General features: G+C 43.3%; 1 protein-coding gene across 2 annotated transcripts in view; it reads left to right on the forward strand.

Moving 5' to 3' along the window:
* SPRED1 (sprouty related EVH1 domain containing 1) overlaps window positions 1–22,564 on the forward strand; it is a 274,558-nt gene that overhangs the window by 224,231 nt on the left and 27,763 nt on the right. The window lies entirely within an intron of this gene.

Below are 22,564 nucleotides of genomic sequence, written 5' to 3' on the forward strand. Positions count from 1 at the left end.
GGCTGGGGTGTCTTTGCCTCCTCCTGGTGGCCAGGTGTTTTATTTCCTAACAGTAAGGAATGAAGCCGTGGACTCTTCCTATCCAGAAGGAAAGGAATTTATCTGGTAAGCATAAATTATGTTTCTTCATATTTAAAACAAAAATATATTGTGTCCTATACCAAACAGCTCTCTAGGAAGTGCCCGTCCCTTTATCTAGGGTACCAGTTTATCAAAAAGTTGAGTTGGGCAGAATGGAGAGTGAAGGAGAAAAATAATTTATTGTATTGTTGTTAAAAGAACAAGTTAAAGATATGGAGCTGTTTTGCTTTTCCACATTTGCTAGTTAATTTTCAATTCCTCAAGCAAGCCGAACTTCAAAAATATTAAAGGCCCAGATTTATCAAAGGTTCCGGCTGCATGCCCACATGAGGGAACTTGCAGCCGAGAGTTAAGAAGCAGTGGTTATCAGACCGCTGCTTCTTAACCCACTTTGCTACCTGTTGTGTTTAGCGTATCTCAATCTCCCCAGACTTTTCCCACTGCGGAGAATGACACCTTAGCCGTAGTGTGCAATGGTAAATGCGTGGACACAATGCTGGAGGGACAGGGACAAAGATGTACGCCCCTGACCACCGGACTTTGTTAAATCTGGACCAAAGCATTATTATTTTATATTTTAAAATGAGAAACTTTATCTATTATCAAGTCAGCACGTTTCTTTCAGAGGAGGATGTGCAGACTATAGGGCCACTGCACCAGCCCTTCCAAATATCAAAACTGTTTTGGCTGCAGGCAAGGAAAAAGTTTTAAAAAACTAAACAACCTCACCGTTCAAAATTATGCAAAGTAAAAAGTATTTACTGCATCAGGATTAGGGCTGGGCTATATGGGCAAAAATGAAAATTGCAATTTTGTACCCAAAATTACTAAAACACCTTAATTTTCTAAACTAGCTCCGGGGAGAGAGGGAGGGGGGAGACAGGCTCAGTGGAAGTGAAAGCAGTCTGAATAACTTGCTGCATATACTTATTCCTGGAGATTTATTCAAAAAATAATTGTTTTTATTTTCAAACACCTAAAGTACATGTATACTGTAAGTAAAGCATTAGCCATTAAATGTTTTTTACTTACTGTGTAGATGTATGAAAATAAAAACAAATATTTCTCTTGTAAGATGTATCGAGTCCACAGATTCATCCATACTTGTGGGATATTCTCCTTCCCAACAGGAAGTGGCAGAGAGAGCACCCACAGCAGAGCTGTCTATATAGCTCATCCCTTAGCTCCACCCCCCAGTTATTCTCTCTGCCTGCTTAACTGCTAGGAAGGGCAAAGTGAGTGTGGTGACAAAAATGTTAGTTTTTATTTTCTCAAGCAAAAGTTTATTTTAAATGGTACCGGTGTGTACTATTTACTCTCTGGCAGAGAAGAGATGACGATTTCTGCAGGGAGGGTGATGATTTTAGCACTTTGTAACTAAAATCCACTGCTGTTCTCACAAGGACTGAGGAGTACAGGAAAACTTCAGTTGGGGGAACAGTTTGCAGGTTAAACTGCTTTGAGGTATGTTCAGTCTAATTTTTTTCTAGACAGACTGTGTTAATTCTAGAAAAGGCTGACAATATCCCCATGAGGGAAGGGTAAGCTGTATTCAGAGACTTAGTAAGAATCCCAGCTTGCACAAAGGGCTCATTAGTTACTGGTGACACTGATAAGGAAAAACGTTTTTATTATTATTATTGCAATAACGTTTTTTTTTAGGGACTTTAAGGGGTCTTTGTGGCTTGTTTAAGGGTTATTAACCCACATGGCTAGTTTAGGAAACACTCTGTTGTATTTCCTTTAGGCCCCATGACATCGAGTGAGGTGGGAGGGGCCTATTTTCGCGCCTCAGTTGCGCAGTTTCTTTTCCTCAGAGACATCCAACTGCTTCTCCAGAGGGTCGTGCTGTGTTTGAGGGCTGTAAAGAAGTTTTTTCCCCCACAAATCGTTCATAAAGGGCAGGTAGGCGCCACAGCAGAGCTGTGGCAAGGTGCTGAACGGTTTTTACCGGTTTTTGACGTTTTGTCAATCTGGTTTTTACATTAACGGGTTAATTGTTTATTTGCATAGCTGTGCAAAGTTACTAAGGCTATATGATGCTACTGTAAAAATTTTGTTGAGTTTACTGCTTTTTTACACTGTTTTGCAGAGTTTGTGCAGCTTTTTTTCTCTTAAAGGCACAGTACCGTTTTTTTCTAAGTATTATTTACTTTGAATTTAAGTGTTTTCCAAGCTTGCTTGTTTCATTACTAGCCTGTTTAACATGTCTGACACTAAGGAAAATCCTTGTTTAATGTGTTTAGAAGCCATTGTGGAACCCCCTCTTAGAATGTTTCCCACTTGCACTGATATGTCTATAAATTATAAAGAGCATATTTTAGCAATGAAAAATATAGCAATAGATGATTCTCAGACAGAAGGAAATGAGTTTTTGACATCTAGCTCTCCCCAAGTGTCACAACCAGTAACGCTCGCACAGAGGTTTTTTTCTAAACTGCCTGGTTTACAAGGAAAGCGTGACAGCTCTGGCTTAAGTAAAGCTGAGCAGTCTGACGCTTTAGTAGCCATATCTGATATACCCTCACAATGTTCTGAAGTAGGGGTAAGGGATTTGTTATCTGAGGGAGACATTTCTGATTCAGGAAAGATGCTCCCTCAGACAGATTCTGATATGACGGCCTTTAAATTTAAGCTTGAACACCTCCGCTTATTGCTCAGGGAGGTATTAGCGACTCTAGATGATTGTGACCCCATAGTGGTTCCAGAGAAATTGTGTAAAATGGACAAATACTTAGAGGTTCCTGTTTACACTGATGTTTTTCCAGTCCCTAAGAGGATTGTGAATATTGTTACTAAGGAGTGGGATAAACCAGGTATTCCATTTGCTCCCCCTCCTGTTTTTAAGAAAATGTTTCCCATATCTGACACCATGCGGGACTCGTGGCAGACGGTTCCTAAGGTGGAGGGAGCTATTTCTACTCTATCTAAACGTACAACTATACCTATCGAAGACAGTTGTGCTTTCAAAGATCCTATGGATAAAAAATTAGAGGGTCTCCTGAAGAAAATGTTTGTTCATCAAGGTTTTCTTCTCCAACCTATTGTGTGCATTGTTCCTGTAACTACTGCAGCTGCTTTCTGGTTAGAGGCTCTAGAAGATGCTCTTCAGATGGAGACTCCATTAGAGGATATTATGGATAGAATTAAGGCTCTTAAGTTGGCTAATTCTTTCATTACAGATGCCGCTTTCCAACTGGCTAAGTTAGCGGAAAAGAATTCAGGTTTTGCCATTTTAGCACTCAGGGCGTTACGGCTTAAGTCCTGGTCTGCTGATGTATCATCAAAATCTAAACTTTTGAACATCCCTTTCAAAGGAAAGACCCTATTCGGGCCTGAACTAAAAGAGATTATTTCAGACATTACTGGAGGGAAAGGCCATGCTCTTCAGGATAAGACAAATAAATTGAGGACCAAACAAAATAATTTCCGTTCCTTTCGGAATTTCAAGGGTAGTCCCGCTTCAGCTTCTCCTGCTGCAAAGCAAGAGGGGAATTTTGCCCAATCCAAGTCAGTCTGGAGACCTAACCAGGCTTGGAACAAGGGCAAACAGGCCAAGAAGCCTGCATCTGCCTCTAAGACAGCATGAAGGGGTAGCCCCCGATCCGGGACCGGATCTAGTAGGGTGCAGACTCTCTCTCTCTCTTCGCTCAGGCTTGGGCAAGAGATGTCTACGATTCCTGGGCTTTAGAAATTGTGTCCCAGGGATATCTTCTGGACTTCAAAGACTCTCCCCCAAGGGGGAGGTTTCACACTTCTCAATTGTCTGCAAACCAGACAAAGAGAGAGGCGTTCTTACGCTGTGTAGAAGACCTACATACCATGGGAGTGATCCGCCCAGTTCCAAAAGCGGAACAAGGACTAGGGTTTTACTCAAACCTGTTTGTGGTTCCCAAAAAAGAGGGAACTTTCAGACCAATCTTGGATCTCAAAATTCTAAACAAGTTCCTCAGAGTACCATCATTCAAGATGGAGACTATTCGGACTATTCTACCTCTGATCCTGGCCGGTCAATATATGACTACCGTGGACTTGAAGGATGCGTATCTACACATCCCTATTCACAGAGATCATCATCAATTCCTCAGATTCGCCTTTCTGGACAGGCATTACCAGTTTGTGGCCCTTCCCTTCGGGTTGGCCACAGCTCCCAGAATTTTCACAAAGGTGCTAGGGTCCCTTTTGGCGGTTCTAAGGCTGCGGGGCATAGCAGTGGCGCCTTATCTAGACGACATCTTAATTCAGGCATCGACTTTCCAACTAGCCAAGTCTCACACGGACATCGTGTTGGCTTTTTGAGGTCTCACGGGTGGAAGGTGAACATAAAAAAGAGTTCTCTCTTTCCTCTCACAAGAGTTTCCTTCCTAGGGACTCTGATAGACTCGGTAGAAATGAAAATATTTCTGACAGAGGTCAGAAAATCAAAACTCTTAACCACTTTCCAAGCTCTTCATTCCATTCCTCGGCCATCAGTGGCTCAGTCCATGGAGGTAATCTGACTCATGGTAGCGGCAATGGACATAGTCCCTTTTGCCCGCCTACACCTCAGACCACTGCAACTATGCATGCTCAAACAGTGGAATGGGGATTATGCAGATTTATCTCCTCAACTGCTGGACCAGGAGACCAGAGATTCTCTTCTCTGGTGGTTGTCTCAGGACCACCTGTCTGAGGGAATGTGTTTCCGCAGGCCAGAGGGGCTCATAGTAACGACAGATGCCAGCCTGTTAGGCTGGGGTGCAGTCTGGTACTCCCTGAAAGCACAGGGCTTATGGTCTCAGGAGGAAACTCTCCTCCCGATAAATATTCTAGAACTGAGAGCGATATTCAATGCGCTTCAGGCGTGGCCCCAGCTTGCTGCGGCCAAATTCATCAGATTTCAGTAACAACATCACGACTGTAGCTTATATCAATCATCAAGGAGGAACACGGAGTTCTCTAGCGATGATGGAGGTAACCAAAATAATCCGATGGGCGGAGGATCACTCTTGCCATCTCTCAGCAATCCATATCCCAGAAGTAGAGAACTGGGAGGCGGATTTCCTAAGTCGTCAGACTTTTCATCCGGGGGAGTGGGAACTCCATCCGGAGGTATTTGCCCAGCTGACTCAGCTATGGGGCACACCAGAATTGGATCTGATGGCGTCCCGTCAGAATGCCAAACTTACTCGTTACGGGTCCAGGTCCCATGATCCCCAGGCGGTACTGATAGATGCTCTAGCAGTGCCCTGGTCCTTCAATCTGGCCTATGTATTTCCACCGTTTCCTCTCCTCCCACGTCTGGTTGCCAGAATCAAGCAGGAGAGAGCTTTGGTGATTCTAATAGCACCTGCCTGGCCACGCAGGACTTGGTATGCAAACCTAGTGGACATGTCATCGGTTCCACCGTGGACTCTGCCAATGAGGCAGGACCTTCTAATCCAAGGTCCATTCACGCATCCAAATCTAATTTATCTGCGTCTGACTGCTTGGAGATTGAACGCCTGATTCTATCAAAGCGTGGTTTCTCTGAGTCGGTCATTGATACCCTGATTCAAGCTAGAAAGCCTGTCACCAGGAAGATCTATCATAAGATTTGGCGCAAATATTTTTTATTGGTGTGAATCCAAGGGTTACTCATGGAGTGAGATTAGGATTCCTAGAATATTGTCCTTTCTCCAAGAAGGATTGGAGAAGGGATTATCAGCTAGTTCCTTAAAAGGACAAATATCGGCTTTGTCTATTCTTTTACACAAACGTCTGGCAGATGTCCCAGACGTTCAAGCCTTTAGTCAGGCCTTGGTTAGGATCAAGCCTGTATTTAACCCCTTAATGACCACAGCACTTTTCCATTTTCTGTCCGTTTGGGACCAAGGCTATTTTTACATTTTTGCAGTGTTTGTGTTTAGCTGTAATTTTCTTCTTACTCATTTACTGTAGCCACACATATTATATACCGTTTTTCTCGCCATTAGATGGACTTTCTAAAGATACCATTATTTTCATCATATCTTATAATTTACTATAAAAAAAAATGATAAAATATGAGGAAAAATGGAAAAAAACACACTTTTTCTAACTTTGACCCCCAAAATCTGTTGCATATCTAAAACCACCAAAAAACACCCATGCTAAATAGTTTCTAAATTTTGTCCTGAGTTTAGAAATACCCAATGTTTACATGTTCTTTGCTTTTTTTGCAAGTTATAGGGCCATAAATACAAGTAGCACTTTGCTATTTCCAAACCATTTTTTTCCAAAATTAGCGCTAGTTACATTAGAACACTAATATCTTTCAGGAATCCCTGAATATCCCTTGACATGTATATATTTTTTTTTAGTAGACATCCCAAAGTATTGATCTAGGCCAATTTTGGTATATTTCATACCACCATTTCACCGCCAAATGCGATCAAATCCAAAAAATCGTTCACTTTTTCACAAATTTTTTCACAAACTTTCGGTTTCTCACTGAAATTATTTACAAACAACTTGTGCAATTATGGCATAAATGGTTGTAAATTCTTCTCTGGGATCCCCTTTGTTCAGAAATAGCAGACATAAATGGCTTTGGCGTTGCTTTTTGGTAATTAGAAGGCCGCTAAATGCCACTGCGCACCACAAGTGTATTATGCCCAGCAGTTAAGGGGTTAATTAGGGAGCTTGTAGGGTTAATTTTAGCTTTAGTGTAGTGTAGTAGACAACCCCAAGTATTGATCTAGGCACATTTTGGTATATTTCATGCCACCATTTCACCGCCAAATGCGATCAAATTAAAAAAAACTTAAAATTTTTCACAATTTTAGGTTTCTCACTGAAATCATTTACAAACAGCTTGTGCAATTATGGCACAAATGGTTGTAAATGCTTGTCTGGGATCCCCTTTGTTCAGAAATAGCAGACATATATGACTTTGGCATTGCTTTCTGGTAATTAGAAGGCCGCTAAATCCTGCTGCGCCTCACACGTGTATTATGGCTAGCAGTGAAGGGGTTAATTAGGGAGTTTGTAGGGAGCTTGCAGGGTTAATTTTAGCTTTAGTGTAGAGATCAGCCTCCCATCTGACACATCCCACCCCCTGATCCCTCCCAAACAGCTCCCTTCCCTTCTCTCCCCCACAATTGTCCCCGCCATCTTAAGTACTGGCAGAAAGTCTGCCAGTACTAAAATAAAAGGGTTTTTAAAAAAAAATTTTTTTTAGCATATGTACATATGCTACTGTGTAGGATCCCCCCCTTAGCCCCCAACCTCCCTGATCCCCCCCAAAATCGCTCTCTAACCCTCCCCTCTGCCTTATTGGGGGCCATCTTGGGTACTGGCAGCTGTCTACCAGTACCCAGTTTGCAATAAAAAGTGCTTTTTTGTTTTGTTTTTCTTTTCTGTAGTGTAGCTTCCCCCACCCCCACACAGACAAACCCCCACCAGCTTGCTGATCGTTTTTTTTTTTTTTAATTTTTGACTTTCAACATTTTTAATTTTCAACATTTTCTGTAGTGTAGCGGTTCCCACCCGCTCCCTCCCCGTGCACGCGCCCGCCCCCACCCTCCTGTGCACGCGCGCGCGCCCCCAGCCACCCCGCCCACGATCCCGCCCCCCTTCACATAACCAGGGCCATCGATGGCCGCCACCCGCCTCCCGGTCCGGCTCCCACCCACCAACGCAGTAAGCCACCGATCTCCGGTGCAGAGAGGGCCACAGAGTGGCTCTCTCTGCACCGGATGGCTTACAAAGGTTATTGCAGGATGCCTCCATATCGAGGCATCACTGCAATAACCGGAAAGCAGCTGGAAGCGAGCAGGATCGCTTCCAGCTGCTTTCCACACTGAGGACGTGCAGGGTATGTTCTCAGGCGTTAACTGCCTTTTTTCTGAGGACGTACCCTGCACGTCCTCAGTCGTTAAGGGGTTAAACCTGTTGCTCCGCCATGGAGCCTAAACTTAGTTTGTAAGTTCTTCAAGGGGTTCCGTGTGAACCTATGCATTCCATAGATATTAAGCTTCTATCTTGGAAAGTTTTGTTTTTAGTAGCTATCTCTTCGGCTCGAAGAGTTTCTGGGTTATCTGCTTTACAGTGTGATTCACCTTACCTTGTTTTCCATGCAGATAAGGTGGTTTTGCGTACCAAACCTGGCTTTCTTCCTAAGGTTGTTTCTAATAGGAATATCAATCAAGATTGTTGTTCCTTCACTGTGTCCTAATCCTACATCAAAGAAGGAATGTCTGTTGCACAATCTTGATGTGGTTCGTGCTTTAAAGTTCTACTTACAAGCAACTAAAGATTTCCGTCAAACATCTTCATTGTTTGTTGTTTATTCTGGTAAACGAAAAGGTCAAAAGGCTACGGCTACCTCTCTTTCCTTCTGGTTGAAAAGCATCATCCGTTTGGCTTATGAGAGTGCTGGCCAGCAGCCACCTGAAAGAATTACTGCTCATTCTACTAGAGCAGTGGCTTCCACATGGGCTTTTAAAAATGAGGCTTCTGTTGAACAGATTTGTAAGGCGGCGACTTGGTCTTCGCTTCATACTTTTTCCAAATTTTACAAATTCGATACTTTTGCTACTTCGGAGGCTATTTTTGGGAGAGAGGTTCTGCAAGCAGTGGTGCCTTCCGTTTAAGCTACCTGTCTTGTCCCTCCCTTCATCCGGGTCCTAAAGTTTGGTATTGGTATCCCACAAGTATGGATGAATCCGTGGACTCGATACATCTTACAAGAGAAAACAGAATTTATGCTTACCTGATAAATGTCTTTCTCTTGTTATGTATCGAGTCCACGGCCTGCCCTGTCTATTTAAGACAGGTAGTATATTTTCTCTTGTTAAGTGTATCCAGTCCACGGATCATCCATTACTTGTGGGATATTCTCCTTCCCAACAGGAAGTTGCAAGAGGATCACCCACAGCAGAGCTGCTATATAGCTCCTCCCCTAACTGCCATATCAAGTCATTCTCTTGCAACTCTCAACAAAGATGGAGGTCGTAAGAGGAGTGTGGTGTTTTATACTTAGTTTATTTCTTCAATCAAAAGTTTGTTATTTTTAAATGGTACCGGAGTGTACTGTTTATCTCAGGCTGTATTTAGAAGAAGAATCTGCCTGCGTTTTCTATGATCTTAGCAGAAGTAACTAAGATCCATGGCTGTTCTCACATATTCTGAGGAGTGAGGTAACTTCAGAGAAGGAATGGTGTGCAGGTTTTCCTGCAATAAGGTATGTGCAGTTAATATTTTTCTAGGGATGGAATTTGCTAGAAAATGCTGCTGATACCGAATTAATGTAAGTAAAGCCTTAAATGCAGTGATAGCGACTGGTATCGGGCTTATTATTAGAGAGACATACTCTGATAAAAATGTAATATAAAACGTTTGCTGGCATGTTTAATCGTTTTTATATATGTTTGGTGATAAAACTTATTGGGGCCTAGTTTTTTTCCACATGGCTGGCTTGAATTTTGCCTAGAAACAGTTTCCTGAGGCTTCCACTGTTGTAATATGAGTGGGAGGGGCCTATTTTAGCGCTTTTTTGCGCAGCAAAAATTACAGACACAGACATCCAGCTTCTTCCTGCATGATCCAGGACATCTCTGGAGCGCTCAAAAGGCTTCAAAGTCGTATTTGAGGGAGGTAAAAAGCCACAGTAGAGCTGTGGCAGTTGTTGTGACTGTTTAAAAAACGTTTTTGTCATTTATTATTCTGTTTTTGTTGTTAAGGGGTTAATCATCCATTTGCAAGTGGGTGCAATGCTCTGCTGACTTGTTACATACACTGTAAAAATTTCGTTAGTGTAACTGCCTTTTTTCACTGTTATTTCAAATTTTGACAAAATTTGTGTTTCTTAAAGGCGCAGTAACGTTTTTTATATTGCTTGTAAACTTCTTTAAAGTGTTTTCCAAGCTTGCTAGTCTCATTGCTAGTCTGTTTAAACATGTCTGACACAGAGGAAACTACTTGTTCATTATGTTTGAAAGCCATGGTGGAGCCCCATAGGAGAATGTGTACTAAATGTATTGATTTCACCTTAAACAGTAAAGATCAGTCTTTAACTATAAAAGAAATGTCACCAGAGGATTCTGACGAGGGGGAAGTTATGCCGACTAACTCTCCCCACGTGTCAGACCCTTCGCCTCCCGCTCAGGGGATGCACGCTAATATGGCGCCAATTACATCAGGGACGCCCATAGCGATTACCTTGCAGGACATGGCTGCAATCATGAATAATACCCTGTCAGAGGTATTATCCAGGTTGCCTGAATTAAGAGGCAAGCGCGATTGCTCTGGGGTTAGGAGAAATACAGAGCGCGCAGATGCTGTAAGGGCCATGTCTGATACTGCGTCACAATATGCAGATCATGAGGACGGAGAGCTTCAGTCTGTGGGTGACATCTCTGATTCGGGGAAACCTGATTCAGAGATTTCTAATTTTAAATTTAAGCTTGAGAACCTCCGTGTATTTCTTGGGGAGGTATTAGCTGCTCTGAATGACTGTAACACAGTTGCAGTACCAGAGAAATTGTGTAGGCTGGATAAATACTATGCGGTGCCGGTGTGTACTGATGTTTTTCCTATACCTAAAAGGCTTACAGAAATTATTAGCAAGGAGTGGGATAGACCGGGTGTGCCCTTTTCCCCACCTCCTATATTTAGAAAAATGTTTCCAATAGACGCCACTACACGGGACTTATCGGTCCCTAAGGTGGAGGGAGCAGTTTCTACTTTAGCAAAGCGTACCACTATCCCGGTTGAGGACAGTTGTGCTTTTTCAGATCCAATGGATAAAAAATTGGAGGGTTACCTTAAGAAAATGTTAATTCAACAAGGTTTTATTTTACAGCCCCTTGCATGCATTGCGCCTGTTACGGCCGCGGAGGCATACTGGTTTGAGGCCCTGGAAGAGGCCATCCATACAGCTCCATTGACTAAAATTATTGACAAGCTTAGAACACTTAAGCTAGCTAACTCATTTGTTTCTGATGCCATTGTTCATTTGACTAAACTAACGGCTAAGAATTCCGGATTCGCCATCCAGGCGCGCAGGGCGCTATGGCTTAAATCCTGGTCAGCTGACGTGACTTCGAAGTCTAAATTACTCAACATTCCTTTCAAGGGGCAGACCTTATTCGGGCCTGGTTTGAAGGAAATTATTGCTGACATTACTGGAGGTAAGGGTCATACCCTTCCTCAGGACAGGGCCAAAGCAAAGGCCAAACAGTCTAATTTTCGTGCCTTTCGAAATTTCAAGGCAGGTGCAGCATCAACTTCCTCTGCTTCAAAACAAGAGGGAACTTTTGCTCAATCTAAGCAGGCCTGGAAACCTAACCAGTCCTGGAACAAAGGCAAGCAGGCCAGAAAGCCTGCTGCTGCATCTAAGACAGCATGAAGGAACGGCCCCCTATCCGGCGACGGCTCTAGTAGGGGGCAGACTTTATCTCTTCGCCCAGGCGTGGGCAAGAGATGTTCAGGATCCCTGGGCGTTGGAGATCATATCTCAGGGATATCTTCTGGACTTCAAAGCTTCCCCTCCACAAGGGAGATTTCATCTTTCAAGGTTATCTGCAAATCAGATAAAGAAAGAGGCATTCCTACGCTGTGTGCAAGACCTCCTAGTAATGGGAGTGATCCATCCAGTTCCGCGGACGGAACAAGGACAGGGTTTTTATTCAAATCGGTTTGTGGTTCCCAAAAAAGAGGGAACCTTCAGACCAATTTTGGATCTAAAGATCTTAAACAGATTCCTCAGAGTTCCATCTTTCAAAATGGAAACTATTCGGACCATCCTACCCATGATCCAAGAGGGTCAGTACATGACCACAGTGGACTTAAAGGATGCCTACCTTCACATACCGATTCACAAAGATCATCATCGGTTCCTAAGGTTTGCCTTTCTAGACAGGCATTACCAATTTGTAGCTCTTCCCTTCGGGTTGGCTACAGCCCCGAGAATCTTTACAAAGGTTCTGGGCTCACTTCTGGCGGTTTTAAGACCGCGAGGCATAGCGGTGGCTCCGTATCTAGATGACATCCTGATACAGGCGTCAAGCTTTCAAATTGCCAAGTCTCATACAGAGATAGTTCTGGCATTTCTGAGGTCGCACAGGTGGAAAGTGAACGAGGAAAAGAGTTCTCTATCCCCACTCACAAGAGTCTCCTTCTTAGGGACTCTTATAGATTCTGTAGAAATGAAAATTCAACTGACGGAGTCCAGGTTATCAAAACTTCTAAATGCTTGCCGTATTCTTCACTCCTTTCCGCGCCCTTCGGTGGCTCAGTGTATGGAGGTAATCGGCTTAATGGTAGCGGCAATGGACATAGTGCCATTTGCGCGCCTACATCTCAGTCCGCTGCAATTATGCATGTTAAGTCAGTGGAATGGGGATTACACAGATTTGTCCCCTCTGCTAAATCTGGATCAAGAGACCAGAGATTCTCTTCTCTGGTGGTTGTCTCGGGTCCACCTGTACAAGGGTATGACCTTTCGCAGGCCAGATTGGACAATTGTAACAACAGATGTCAGCCTTCTAGGTTGGGGTGCAGTCTGGAACTCCCTGAAGGCACAGGGATCGTGGACTCAGGAGGAGAAACTCCTTCCGATAAATATTCTGGAGTTAAGAGCAATATTCAATGCTTGGCCTCAGTTAGCAACACTGAGGTTCATCAGATTTCAGTCGGACAACATCACGACTGTGGCTTACATCAACCATCAAGGGGGAACCGGGAGTTCCCTAGCGATGTTAGAAGTCTCAAAACTAATTCGCTGGGCAGAGACTCACTCTTGCCACCTGTCTCAATCCATATCCCAGGCGTGGAGAACTGGGAGGCGGATTTTCTAATTCGTCAGACTTTTCACCCGGGGAGTGGGAACTCCATCCGGAGGTGTTTGCTCAATTGATTCATCGTTGGGGCAAACCAGAGTTGGATCTCATGGCTTCTCGCCAGAACGCCAAGCTTCCTTGTTACGGATCCAGGTATAGGGACCCAGAAGCGACGCTGATAGATGCTCTAGCAGCGCCTTGGTTCTTCAACCTGGCTTATGTGTTTCCACCGTTTCCTCTGCTCCCTCGACTGATTGCCAAAATCAAACAGGAGAGAGCATCTGTGATTCTGATAGCGCCTGTGTGGCCACGCAGGACTTGGTATGCAGACCTAGTGGACATGTCATCCTTTCCACCATGGACTCTGCCTCTAAGACAGGACTTTCTGATACAAGGTCCTTTCAATCATCCAAATATAATTTCTCTGAGACTGACTGCATGGAGATTGAACGCTTGATTCTATCAAAGCGTGGCTTCTCCGAGTCAGTCATTGATACTTTAATACAGGCATGAAATCCTGTTACCAGGAAAATCTACCACAAGATATGGAGTAAATATCTTTATTGGTGTGAATCCAAGAATTACTCATGGAGTAAGGTTCGGATTCCTAGGATATTGTCCTTTCTCCAAGAGGGTTTGGACAAAGGATTATCAGCTAGTTCCTTAAAGGGACAGATTTCTGCTCTGTCTATTCTTTTGCACAAGCGTCTGGCAGAGGTTCCAGACGTCCAGGCTTTTTGCCAGGCTTTGGTTAGAATTAAGCCTGTGTTTAAACCTGTTGCTCCCCCGTGGAGCTTAAACTTGGTTCTTAAAGTTCTTCAAGGTGTTCCGTTTGAACCCCTTCATTCCATTGATATTAAACTTTTATCTTGGAAAGTTCTGTTTTTGATGGCTATTTCCTCGGCTCGGAGAGTCTCTGAGCTATCTGCCTTACAATGTGATTCTCCTTATCTGATTTTTCATGCAGATAAGGTAGTTCTGCGTACCAAACCTGGGTTTTTACCTTAGGTGGTTTCTAACAAGAATATCAATCAACAGATTGTTGTTCCATCATTGTGTCCTAATCCTTCTTCAAAGAAGGAACGTCTTTTACATAATCTGGACGTAGTCCGTGCCTTGAAGTTTTACTTACAAGCTACTAAAGATTTTCGTCAAACATCTTCCCTGTTTGTCGTTTACTCTGGACAGAGGAGAGGTCAAAAAGCTTCGGCAACCTCTTTCCTTTTGGCTTCGTAGCATAATACGCCTAGCCTATGAGACTGCTGGCCAGCAGCCCCCTGAAAGGATTACAGCTCATTCTACTTCCTCCTGGGCCTTTAAAAATGAGGCCTCTTTTGAACAGATTTGCAAGGCTGCGACTTGGTCTTCGCTTCACACCTTTTTAATTTGATACTTTTGCTTCTTCGGAGGCTGTTTTTGGGAGAGAGGTTCTTCAGGCAGTGGTTCCTTCCGCTTAATCCTGCCTTGTCCCTCCCATCATCCGTGTACTTTAGCTTTGGTATTGGTATCCCACAAGTAATGTATGATCCGTGGACTGGATACACTTAACAAGAGAAAACATAATTTATGCTTACCTGATAAATTTATTTCTCTTGTAGTGTATCCAGTCCACGGCCCGTCCTGTCATTTTAAGGCAGGTCTAAATTTTAATTAAACTACAGTCACCACTGCACCCTATGGTTTCTCCTTTCTCTGTTTGTTTCGGTCGAATGACTGGATATGGCAGTTAGGGGAGGAGCTATATAGCAGCTCTGCTGTGGGTGATCCTCTTGCAACTTCCTGTTGGGAAGGAGAATATCCCACAAGTAATGGATGATCCGTGGACTGGATACACTACAAGAGAAATAAATTTATCAGGTAAGCATAAATTATGTTTTTCTTTAAAAAACTTCAGTCACCACTGCACCCTATAGTTTCTCCTTTTTCTTCCTAGCCTTCGGTCGAATGACTGTGGGGTGGAGCTAAGGGAGGAGCTATATAGACAGCTCTGCTGTGGGTGCTCTCTCTGCCACTTCCTGTTGGGAAGGAGAATATGCCACAAGTATGGATGAATCCGTGGACTCGATACATCACAAGAGAGAAATTTATCAGGTAAGCATAAATACTGTTTTTATAGGATAAATCTCCAGATATAAATACATGCCAGGGCAGTGCCACATCTGTTATTCAGACTGCTTTCACTTCCACAGAGCCTCCGTCCCTCTCCCCAGAGCTTGTTTACTTTAGATTTTATAACCCTGCAGACAGTGGCAGTGCAGTCAAATCGCTGCTTTATCCTGCCCGTAGTGCAAGTTTCTTACTTGCTTGCTTCCAGTCGCCTGAGTGAGCAACCCACCTTGACCACGTGTCTCCACTCTTCTATGCCCCCCAGTGCCGCCTCTTCTAACTGCTGTGTGTGCACGGCTCCTCTGCCTAGCTATATGCTCAGTTACCGGTGGTCCGGGACTGGCTTCTTCCATTGTATTCACACGGCACGATCGTCGTGACGTGATGTCCCCCCAGGCCCCCCCCCCCATAAAAACCGCGGACTCTTATCGGTTTTTAAATCGTGGCGGTTAATCGCAGTTTAAATCTGCATATACGGTTAATCGCCCAGCCCTAATCAGGATCAAGTGAAGCAACGTTTCAGGACACTTGAGGGACATGATTAAGGGCTGTGTCCCAAAATGTTGCTTCATGTTATCCTGATGCATTAAATCATTTTTACTTTTATTAATTTTGGATGGTGCAGCTATTTTTTGTTGTTGTTTTTTTTTTTTTTTTTTTTTTTTTTTTTTTTTTGTATTTTAGAAACTTTATGCATGTCTGCTGCCCAAACAGTTCAAGAATTGTGATAATTTTATTAATTGCTTCTAGTGCCTTCCACAATGACTCCTACTTTATGGATTTAATTATGTTTATAAAAATATTCAGCATTTCTTCAAATCCATCTGTTTGAAGCAGGCAAATTTATCTACAAACAGTTACTAGAATCACTGAGAAAGGGATTCTATGTACCGTGGTTACAGTATCATTAACTGCATCACTAACTCACCACACACAGACAGATAGGGCAGAGATGGGAAGATCTAGTCCACCATTTAAAAGAAAACTGCCACATGGAAATACCAGTAAAATGCTCTCTCTATCTCATACTCCCTATTAAGTTTTTATCCAGATGTTATCTTACAGCACTGAAATTAAAATATCTATTCCCTCAAGTATGGGTGCAGGAGGCATTTTTGAAGATCCCACATGGATTGGCTTTAACGCCGGTGGAGGTGCAATTACACGCACAATGGAGGCATTCTTGATCAGGGAAATACACGCTTGTTAGAGGTCCGTGTTATTGAAGAATGTTCGCCTCGCTGTGCGCGTTTGGCGTGTCTGTGAGAGTGCTGTGTACCCGGCATGTGCAATATGTGGTACAGGGCAGGCTCGTACACCCAGCGCAGTAGAAATTTAGTCACAGTCTTCCTATTTCTTCCTCCATGATCCAGGACGTCTCTACAGAGCCCAGGGGTCTCCAAAACTAGTTTTGAGGGAGGTAATCAGTCACAGCAGACCTGTGACAGTGTTTTTGACTGTGATTAAAAACGTTTATTATTTCAACTGTTATCCATTTTGGGTATTAAGGGGTTAATCATCCTTTTCTGGTGGGTGCAATCCTCTGCTAACTATACATTTTCTGTTAAAATTTGGTTGTTTTAACATATTTGGTTCATTGTTAATTCAACTGTGTCACATTTTTATGTTTTCTTAAAAGCGCAGTAGCGTTTTTTTATATAGCTTGTAAATTTATTTAAAAGTTTTTTTCCAAGCTTGCTAGTGTTATTGCTAGTCTGTTTAAACATGTCTGACACAAATTAATCTGTTTGTTCATTATGTTTAAAGGCCAATGTGGAGCCCAATAGAATTTTGTGCACTCAATGTATAGATGTTACTTTGAATAAAAGTCAAACTTTATATGTTAAAAAAATATCACCAGACAACGAGGGGGAAGTTATGCCGACTAACTCTCCTCACGTGTCAGTACCTTCGCCTCCCGCTCAGGAGGTGCGTGATATTGTGGCGCCAAGTACATCAGGGCGGCCCATACAAATCACTTTGCAAGACATGGCTAATGTTATGACTGAAGTACTATCTAAATTGCCAGAATTAAGAGGTAAACGCGATCACTCTGGGGTAAGAACAGAGTGCGCTGATAATAATAGAGCCATGTCTGATACTGCGTCACAATTTGCAGAACATGAGGACGGAGAGCTTCATTCTGTGGGTGACGGATCTGATCCAAGTAAACTGGATTCAGACATTTCAAATTTTAAATTTAAGCTTGAGAACCTCCGTGTATTACTAGGGGAGGTATTAGCGGCTCTGAATGATTGTAACACGGTTGCAATTCCAGAGAAAGTATGTAGGCTGGATAAATATTTTGCGGTACCGGCGTGTACTGACGTTTTTCCTATACCTAAAAGGCTTACAGAAATTGTTAACAAGGAGTGGGATAGACCCGGTGTGCCCTTTTCACCCCCTCCTATATTTAGAAAAATGTTTCCAATAGACGCCACCACACGGGACCTATGGCAGACGGTCCCTAAGTTGGAAGGAGCAGTTTCTACTCTGGCTAAGCGCACCACTATCCCAGTGGAGGATAGCTGTGCTTTTTCAGATCCAATGGATAAAAAGTTAGAGGGTTACCTTAAGAAAATGTTTGTTCAGCAAGGTTTTATATTACAACCCCTTGCATGCATCGCGCCTGTCACTGCTGCGGCGGCATTCTGGTTTGAGTCTCTGGAAGAGACCCTTAGCACAGCTCCATTGGATGAGATTATGAACAAGCTTAAAGCCCTTAAGCTAGCTAATTCATTTATTTCTGATGCCGTAGTACACTTAACCAAACTTACGGCTAAGAACTCCGGATTCGCCATTCAAGCGCGTAGAGCGCTGTGGCTTAAATCCTGGTCAGCGGATGTGACTTCTAAATCTAAATTGCTTAATATTCCTTTCAAAGGGCAGACATTATTCGGGCCCGGCTTGAAAGAAATTATCGCTGACATTACTGGAGGTAAGGGCCATGCCCTGCCTCAAGACAGGGCCAAACCAAAGGCTAAACAGTCTAATTTTCGTGCCTTTCGTAACTTCAAGGCAGGAGCAGCATCAACTTCCTCCGCCCCAAGACAGGAAGGAACTGTTGCTCGCTACAGACAGGGCTGGAAACCTAACCAGTCCTGGAACAAGGGCAAGCAGGCCAGAAAACCTGCTGCTGCCCCTAAGACAGCATGAAGTGAGAGCCCCCGATCCGGAAACGGATCTAGTGGGGGGCAGACTTTCTCTCTTCGCCCAGGCTTGGGCAAGAGATGTCCAGGATCCCTGGGCGTTGGAGATCATATCTCAGGGATATCTTCTGGACTTCAAAGCTTCTCCTCCACAAGGGAGATTTCATCTTTCAAGGTTATCAGCAAACCAGATAAAGAAAGAGGCGTTTCTATGCCGTGTACAAGACCTCTTACTAATGGGAGTGATCCACCCAGTTCCGCGGTCGGAACACGGGCAAGGATTCTATTCAAATCTGTTTGTGGTTCCCAAAAAAGAGGGAACCTTCAGACCAATCTTGGACTTAAAGATCCTAAACAAATTCCTAAGAGTTCCATCGTTCAAAATGGAAACTATTCGAACCATCTTACCCATGATCCAAGAGGGTCAGTACATGACCACAGTGGATTTAAAGGATACCTACCTTCACATACCGATTCACAAGGATCATTACCGGTATCTAAGATTTGCCTTCCTAAACAGGCATTACCAGTTTGTAGCTCTTCCCTTCAGGTTAGCTACGGCTCCAAGAATCTTTACAAAGGTTCTGGGCTCTCTTCTGGCGGTACTAAGACCACAAGGCATAGCGGTAGCTCCGTACCTAGACGACATTCTGATACAAGCGTCAAGTTTCCAAACTGCCAAGTCTCATACAGAGTTAGTTCTGGCATTTCTAAGGTCGCATGGGTGGAAGGTGAACGTAGAAAAGAGTTCTCTATTGCCACTCACAAGAGTTCCCTTTCTAGGGACTCTTATAGATTCTGTAGAAATGAAAATTTACCTGACGGAGGACAGGTTATCAAAACTTCTAAATGCTTGCCGTGTCCTTCATTCCGTTCAACACCCGTCAGTGGCTCAGTGCATGGAAGTAATCGGCTTAATGGTAGCGGCAATGGACATAGTACCATTTGAGCGCCTGCATTTCAGACCGCTGCAATTGTGCATGCTAAGTCAGTGGAATGGGGATTACTCAGATTTGTCCCCTCTGCTAAATCTGGATCAAGAGACCAGAGATTCTCTTCTATGGTGGCTTTCTCGGCCACATCTGTCCAAGGGGATGCCCTTCCGCAGGCCAGATTGGACGATTGTAACAACAGACGCCAGCCTTCTAGGTTGGGGCGCAGTCTGGAATTCCCTGAAGGCTCAGGGATCATGGACTCAGGAGGAGAGACTCCTTCCAATAAACATTCTGGAATTAAGAGCAATTTTCAATGCTCTTCTGGCTTGGCCTCAGTTAGCAACTCTGAGGTTCATCAGGTTTCAGTCGGACAACATCACGACTGTGGCTTACATCAACCATCAAGGAGGAACAAGGAGTTCCCTAGCGATGATGGAAGTCTCAAAGATAATTCGCTGGGCAGAGTCTCACTCTTGCCACCTGTCAGCGATCCACATCCCAGGCGTGGAGAACTGGGAGGCGGATTTTCTAAGTCGCCAGACCTTTCATCCGGGGGAGTGGGAACTTCATCCGGAGGTGTTTGCCCAACTGCTTCATCATTGGGGCAAACCAGATCTGGATCTCAAGCTTCCTTGTTACGGATCCAGGTCCAGGGACCCGGGAGCGGTGCTGATAGATGCTCTGACAGCACCTTGGGTCTTCAACATGGCTTATGTGTTTCCACCTTTCCCGATGCTTCCTCGATTGATTGCCAGGATCAAACAGGAGAGAGCATCGGTGATTCTAATAGCGCCTGCGTGGCCACGCAGGACCTGGTATGCAGATCTAGTGGACATGTCGTCCTGTCCACCATGGTCTCTGCCTCTGAGACAGGACCTTCTGATTCAGGGTCCTTTCAAACATCCAAATCTAATTTCTCTGAGGCTGACTGCATGGAGATTGAACGCTTGATTCTATCAAAGCGTGGATTCTCGGAGTCAGTGATTGATACCTTAATACAGGCTAGGAAACCTGTTACCAGGAACATTTACCATAAAATATGGCGTAAATACTTATATTGGTGCGAATCCAAGAGTTACTCATGGAGTAAGGTTAGGATTCCTAGGATACTGTCTTTTCTACAAGAGGGTTTAGAAAAGGGTTTATCTGCTAGTTCATTAAAGGGACAGATTTCAGCTCTGTCTATCCTTTTACACAAACGTCTGGCAGAAGTTCCAGACGTTCAGGCCTTTTGTCAGGCTTTGGCTAGGATTAAGCCTGTGTTTAAGACTGTTGCTCCGCCGTGGAGCTTAAACTTAGTTCTTAACGTTCTGCAAGGTGTTCCGTTTGAACCCCTTCATTCCATCGATATCAAGCTGTTATCTTGGAAAGTTCTGTTTTTAATGGCTATTTCCTCGGCTCGAAGAGTCTCTGAGTTATCGGCCTTACATTGTGATTCTCCTTATCTGATTTTTCATTCAGACAAGGTAGTTCTGCGTACTAAACCTGGGTTCTTACCTAAGGTAGTCACTAACAAGAATATCAATCAAGAGATTGTTGTTCCATCATTGTGCCCTAACCCTTCTTCAAAGAAGGAACGACTTTTGCACAATCTGGACGTCGTCCGTGCCCTGAAATTTTATTTGCAGGCAACTAAAGATTTTCGTCAAACTTCTTCCCTGTTTGTCGTTTATTCTGGACAGAGGAGAGGTCAAAAAGCTTCGGCTACCTCTCTCTCTTTTTGGCTTCGTAGCATAATACGTTTAGCCTATGAGACTGCTGGACAGCAGCCTCCTGAAAGGATTACAGCTCATTCTACTAGAGCTGTGGCTTCCACTTGGGCCTTTAAGAATGAGGCCTCTGTTGAACAGATTTGCAAGGCTGCAACTTGGTCTTCACTTCACACTTTTTCAAAATTTTACAAATTTGACACTTTTGCTTCTTCGGAGGCTGGTTTTGGGAGAAAGGTTCAACAGGCAGTGGTTCCTTCCGTGAAAAGATCCTGCCTGTCCCTCCCGTCATCCGTGTACTTTTAGCTTTGGTATTGGTATCCCATAAGTAATGGATGACCCGTGGACTGACTACACTTAACAGGAGAAAATATAATTTATGCTTACCTGATAAATTCATTTCTCCTGTAGTGTAGTCAGTCCACGGCCTGCCCTGTTTTTTACGGCAGGTCTAAATTTTAATTAAACTCCAGTCACCACTGCACCCTATAGTTTCTCCTTTCTCGTATGGTTTCGGTCGAATGACTGGATATGACGTAGAGGGGAGGAGCTGTGTAGCAGCTCTGCTTGGGTGATCCTCTTGCACTTCCTGTTAGGGAGGAGATATAATCCCATAAGTAATGGATGACCCGTGGACTGACTACATTACAGGAGAAATGAATTTATCAGGTAAGCATAAATTATATTTTTATTATGTATTTTATCAAAGTTATTCTGTACAACTATGTACCCCTGTCACCCTAACGGTGTACGAGCCTCCCGAGCACCACATGGTACACATGCCAGGTACACAGTGTTTTCATGGACATGCCAAAAACTCTTAGCCAGGCAGACATTCCTCTTTGTTTTTTAAACGTTAATTTGGTTACATGTTCACATACGGCTACACGCTCAGCCAGACGGACATTCTTCAGCAACACAGACTTTTCTTTCCCTAGCCCAGCAACTCCTCTAACAGGTGTGTATTTTCCTGATCAAGCGTTATAGCCAATCACAAACTATCCCATGTGGGATCTGTAAAAATGTGTGTAGGAGGGGACTGTTGATAAAGGTACATTTTATCACTTTTGATGGACATGCCTACAGTAACACCATTTTGGAACCTAGTAGTAAAATACATTAATAATTATTTTTATTTGTTAGCTCATAACTACCGAACTAAGCGATTCTTAGACTATGGGGGTGGGGGGGAGAAACTGCAAATTATATCCAGTCCTGGATAGAAATAAATAAATAACACCATAACCCTAGAAAGATTTTTTTTTTCATGCCCTGGAATGATATTTTGTTTTTTGTAGAAACAACATCTAACAGAATTACAATCCTGAAGATTTACAACCTTTTTGCTGCTGCATAGTTATGGGCGTCATTGTCATAGTATCTTTCTGAAACATGTAATTCCATTACACTGTTTAGTATCTCTCTATCATGCTTTATTATAGCCTTTGCTATAACTTTGCTACGTAGTTTTTTTATTATTTAAGTGCACATGGCAAATCCATAATGCAGTATATTATGAGTTAATTGTTTACAAACTAGTGAAATATTGAGAAACTATAACTGTTTTGGTGTGGCCAATGCAGAAGGTAAACTTGCCAGTAGATTTCAAACAAATATATATATGTAGTGGAAAATGTAATATTATTGATATGTACACTGTTTTTAATAATATTGTTAGATTGTTTTAAATGGGAATTATTTCTAGCATTTAATAATTTCATATTCTGCATGGATGTTTAGTATTAGAATATGGTATTTTTTATATGATAATGTAAAAGAATTGGTCATAATAATAATAAAAT

Source organism: Bombina bombina, chromosome 1, assembly GCF_027579735.1.
Source record: "Bombina bombina isolate aBomBom1 chromosome 1, aBomBom1.pri, whole genome shotgun sequence".
NCBI classification, from domain to species: Eukaryota; Metazoa; Chordata; class Amphibia; order Anura; family Bombinatoridae; genus Bombina; species Bombina bombina.